The sequence below is a fragment of the Danaus plexippus genome, unplaced genomic scaffold (assembly GCF_018135715.1).
Source record: "Danaus plexippus unplaced genomic scaffold, MEX_DaPlex mxdp_49, whole genome shotgun sequence".
NCBI classification, from domain to species: domain Eukaryota; kingdom Metazoa; phylum Arthropoda; class Insecta; order Lepidoptera; family Nymphalidae; genus Danaus; species Danaus plexippus.
Genome location: NW_026869869.1, coordinates 7385 through 13623, shown reverse-complemented (window position 1 = coordinate 13623; position 6239 = coordinate 7385).

Here is a 6239-nt window from a genome sequence, read left to right as displayed (position 1 = left end):
AAAACCCTAACAATCTATTGCTAATAGTACAAAACGATTTAAATAGTACAAAACGATTTAAGTCGAGTAATGAAGTGGGTTTCAAGGCAGAAAAAAGGTATTACACTTGTGGTAAAACGCGACACCTTATGTCACAGTGCCCTAAAAATACTTTTCAGTCTAGTATCAAAGAATTGAATAAAAAAATTCATAATCAATTAGAGTAAATTGCACCTTCTGTAAAAAGGAGGGTCACATTTTTTGTAAAGTGCTTGTATCGAGTTGCTTGTTCTGTATGTAACAAGATGGGCCATTCATCTGACAAATATTTTTACCGACTTTAAAGACTTGAGGAAAATAAAAACATGGACGTTGAAAACACTAATTGACTAGAAACATCGAGGATTGCATTATGAAGAGGGTTTGGTCTAGAACCGAGGATCGTACATAAATCTTTTATTCCAACTTTCACTCAAGTTCCTTGGAATATAGTTCTTGCATCAAACTATTTCAGTACACATCTGGTAAATGTAAACAATTTATAGTGGGTACTAAGGCTAACAGCAATCCTGTGCCGCTGGTTGGAGGCCGCCCATCTGAGACCTGCTGTCTCTGGGCACCGCCTCGCCGGCGGCGACTCTGCCATGCTGCCATGACGGCAGGGCTGCAAACGCCCGCCCCAACAACCCGCTTACATTCACAAGTGGAATCGCAGCCAGCTCATGGGTCCTACGCCCCGAAGAGTTAACCTCGACCCCTCCTGCGGGGGGCCCAATATGGCCTCGTTGTTGTAGCAATCCTGCTTTATTATCGTCAGCACGTAGAGTCCACGATCTCACTTTATTGACAATTGAAGAATAAAATTTATTGACCAGGGTAACGCCATTATATTATTACTTTAATTACAAAACACAACTGACTTTTCAAAGAAAATAATTAAAACAGTACGACTTCTTGGTAAATCACTTGTTTATTTTCAATTTCACAAAGTAATGCACAATTACATCCAAAAAGGCTCTTTATATAATCTCTCCTCCCCTCTCCTTTCCTCTCCTCACCTCACCACACCTCTCCTCACCACACCTCTCCCCTCCTCGATACATCACACCACTCCACACCTCGCCCGCCGCCAACTCGCCCCTTAGTCAATACAGCTCCTCTTATTTTTTGTTACAGTCGGCCATCCTGGAACAATTGCACCGCAATTGGCGCAAACATTCGATTAGCTTTCCAATAAACCAGTAAGGTCATCTCTAGTTACCAAGTCATCATCACTACTAGTCTCACTACAGTCTCACTAAAGTCTGGAGCACTACGATATAGTCTAAGAGAATCTGCTGCACCAATTCCCGAAAACTCTTTATAGCCCCTCATTGCTTTAACGCTATCGATTTCATGTCGCCCATTATCAAGAACCTTTTGTACAATGTAAGGCCTAGAATACAACACTCGCAACTTACTATTTACATTCTTAACTTCACTTAACGTGGGCGATTGCTTATAGAGAACTAAAGCACCCTTGTTAAATTTATTCTCAGGTTTACGAAGATTTTCATAATTTTTCTTCATAATTATGGCTTTTCGTTTTAATCGCTCGGAAGCATTTTTACGTTTCTCGTCAACCGGCTTAAAATTTTCGTTCCCGATCAAATTAGACATGAGTCGATCTCTATGACTAAACATAATTTCATAAGGGTGATAACCTAGACTTCCGTTAATTATATTTTTGATTCCCCAAACCACATCGGGTATACACTCTGTCCACATGTTAGTATCTATATTACGAGTACGCATAGCATCCAATAATGTACGGTTGTATCGTTCAACCTGTCCATTGGCGCGTGGACATGCTATAGGATTTAAAGTATGGCGAAAATTATGATTAGTTGAAAACTCTTTGAAAATTCTACTAGTAAAAGCAAAATTTCTATCCGATACTACTCTTCTCCGATAACCGAACAAATTAAACATATCTTTTAAAATAATTTACAGCCTCTACGGAATTCATTGTTCTAACAAAAACTTTGAAAAGGAATCTACTATCATTGAAATACATTGATGACTCTTTTTAGTTTTACCAAAAGGCCGGGGTGATCAATGTGAACTAATTCCATAAGAATAGAAGACTTAGGAATGGGATGTAACTCATCACTTCGTTTACCATAATCTCCTTTTGAATATGAACACTCCAAGCAATGATTCACATATTTTTTTAATAAAACGAGTCATCTTAGGAAACCAATAATCCGATTTAATTAGTTCCTCACATTGTTTGAAGCCGATATGACCTGTTTGATCGTGAAATTTTTGCATAAACTTCCATCTTGCAAAGGAAAGAACGACTAACTTAGCAGCCCTTTATAGTTTTCTTGTATAATCGATTATTTTTAATTCTATAATCATTTTTAACATCAGTGCAAGCCTGACCTTCTGATAATTGCTTTATTATGCTATTTAATTTATCATCTTGCCGCTGAATAGTCAAATACCAGTCATCAGCAGATATCATATTTATATACCTATCGAACACTTGAGAATACCGAATGTGTTTTGTTGACTTAGCTTCACCTATGTCGGACTGCGACTGAGAGCATCGACATGCGTCATACGTTCTCCCGGTCTATATGCGATCTGGATATCGTATTCCTGGATCGTAAGCCGCCACCTTGCTATACGAAGGATTAAATCCTTTTTGAGCAATGTATACCTTACAGCTGACCAATCGGTAACTACTTTAATTAATTGTCTATAAACATATATACGATTTTTTTTAAAGAATCAACGACAGCTAACGTCTCAAGTTCATAACTATGATACATACTTTCTTCGAGAGAAGTAACTCTACTATAATAAAACACTGGTTTTAATTCGCCTTCCGTTTAAAGTTGGAATAAAATTCACGCTACCCCTATTTTACTTGCGTCTGTATGTATCTCACAAGGTAGTAAGGGGTCGTATAAAGCCAACACAGGTCGGGAACCTTTGTTTTAATAAATCGAAACAATCTTCATGTTAACTATCCTAGATCCATTCAGATTTCTTTTTTGTTAGATCTGTCAACGGCTTCGCTATGATTGCAAATTTATTAATGAACTTTCTGAAGTAACTACACAGTCCTAAAAATTGTCGTATTTGATGTAGATTATTCGGCTTAGAATAAATTCTCCACTGCGTGTATTTTACGATTTCCGGGCCTAAAACCATTAGAACTAATCTCATAATCCAGAAATGAAACTTTTGTTTTAGGAAATGTACACTTTTTAAGGTTTAATTTTAAATCTGCTTTACGCAACTGAGATAGTACCTTTTCTCATAATTTTAAACCATCACATACGCTCGAAGTTGATAGTAACATGTCATCCATAAAGGTTACAATTTCATCACTACCCACAAGTTTCACCAATTTTTTTTTTTTGGGATTACCCTCATGAAAACTGACGGGGCATTGGCTAACCCGAATAGTACCCTCAAATATTCATAAAGACTATCAAGAGTAATTAATGACGTTTTATGCATAGAATCTGTTCTAATTGATAAGTTATGGTAGCCGGAAAATAAGACTAAATTTGTAAAATATTGTTTACCCGATAACTTATTTAATTGGTCATCTATATGAGGCATAAGGAATCTATCTTTAATAGTAATCCTATTTAATTCCCTGAATCGACACAATCTATAGTCCCCCTTTTTTTTTCGTACTAATATAATCGGAGATGCGTATTGCGAATTCGATTTTCTAATAATACCCCCTTTTATTAAATCATTTACCATTGTCTTTACAACTTCTCTTTCCGTAAGCGCTAATCTATACGGCTTTCGAACTACCGGTTTGTTTGTTTCGAGCTCAATAGCCATTTCACCTAAATTTGTACACCCTATGTCGCCAATATTTTTAGCAAAACAATCCCCATACGACTTTAAAAGATTAATTAACGTTACTTGATCATTATTTACAATATCACCGACATCAATATTTTCAAGTTCATTATAATTATCAGAACACTCTCCTCTCCTCAAAGTAAAGCAGTATGATCTCACCTCTGGGTCCGATATGCATTTTTCACCTCGTTGTTCCTTTTTTTTCAATAAATGGTACGGGAACCAATATTGCAGACTCTTATGAAGCCGTTCCCATTTCGTAGCACGGAGCTGGTTACGGCATATACTACGTTACCTCATCCTGAACTGCCTGGGCCTCGTACAGTAATCTCCACAATCGGCGTCACGTATTGTAAATTGAACCAAGTTATCTCCAATCGGTACAGAAGTGTCTTCGACTAATTTTACTCTGTAATAGCTAGTATCATCACACAGGTCGATATTATACAAGTTATTGGGGGTAGTTGTTGCCCTTGATAAGTGAGCGCCACACTGAAACACTTTTAGCGTTATGTCATTTTGATTTACAACGGTCTGGCCTATAATAAGAGAGATATCACCCAAATCGACGTTTGTTACTACAGCAGACGTTTTGACGTGAACCTCGTCGATTGATAATTCAAACTGTACCTCTCCTAATGCTCGAACTGTATCACCGTTAAATCCTTTTAACACTGTATTTGTAGGCATTAGTTTGAGTTTAAGGGCATCAGATGCTCCCTTGAGTAGTATATTAAGCTCGCTACCAGTATCTAAATAAGCCTTGAAAAAAAAGTTCACTTACCCTCACACTTTTTCTTATACACATCATTCAACTGTGATATCAATTGAACTTTCCTAACAGGATTTGGTTCTACTTCTGTTGAATTACACATGTTCGCCAAGTTCGCCATGTTCGCCAAGTTTACCACACCTGAAACACTTCGTTTATCGGGTAATTTACATGTTGTAGCCACGTGCCCTGTTTCTTTACAGCGATAACAGATCGGTGATTTTTTGAATATACTGTCTTCTGCATGTGTTGCTCTTGGTATATTATTTGATTTAGAGGGTAGATATGAATCAAAAGCTGACAAAAATCCTTCATATAACTCATCCGGAGTAGAACACTGAACATTTCTACTCGTTTTTGATCGTACGTAATGTCCTTGATGCTATCCGGATCTCTTCACTTTTATACTTTTTGTTGTAGGTAATCGCACTTCTGATTATTACTTTAATTACAAAACACAACTGACTTTTCAAAGAAAATAATTAAAACAGTACGACTTCTTGGTAAATCACTTGTTTATTTCCAATTTCACAAAGTAATGCACAATTACATCCAAAAAGGCTCTTTATATAATCTCTCCTCCCCTCTCCTCTCCTCTCCTCACCACACCTCTCCCCTCCTCGATACATCACACCACTCCACACCTCGCCCGCCGCCAACTCGCCCCTTAGTCAATACAGCTCCTCTTATTTTTTGTTACAATATTTTGGCCACGATTCGAATCCAAGACTGATAGAATCAATTACAGGTAGTCTAGGTGGAAAATTTCACAAACCCATTTCAAGCCCTCGATTATATCTACTGGTTTTGTCGATTGGTTGAACTATCCAAAAGCCGCGACAGTGGGTCAATTAATTTAAATGAATTAATTATCTTTGACCTCAACAGGGACCTAGAGCGGACCTAGAGCGACATCGAAAATAGTTACGAGTTTGGATTAAGTCTCTACTCAAAGAAGCTGGTATTGAAGCTTCTAGCAGATCTGTAAGATCTTCAGTAGCTTCCCTTAACTGAATGGAATGCTTTTCAAAAGATACAATTTAAAAACTGGAAAATGGAGGCAAGATCCTTTAGAAGATACTTCAAAAGAGTTGTTTTAAATCAGTCACAGTAAAATACAAAAGCTTAGCTGTCAAGCTATTTTGATTGTATTCCATAAATCAAATTGTTATTAAAATAAATTATTGTATTCCAATAATTTAATTTTTATTGGACACATTATAGCAAGGTCATAATATTTATGACCAGGTGATAACAAACACGTCACTCAAGATGGATTCCGGATGTCAACATGTAACAATAATTGAGAGTTTTAACTAACACTAAAACTTACCTATTATTTTTCCTTAAGACATCCGGAATCCAGGTAATTTCTACCTGGTTCATCTCGAATATGTATAATGAATTAAGAATTATCAATTTGTTAAAATGTGCAAGTTTCCTCCCTCCAAATTCACATTAGAGAGCAGCACTTGCACCGGAAGGGAGTGAAAACTGGACTAAAAGGCTAAAAAGACAGGTGCTTGACTCAAGATGGATTCCGGATGTCTTAAGGAAAATAAAAGGTAAGTTTTATTGTTACTTAAAACTCTCTATTATATTCAGGGAT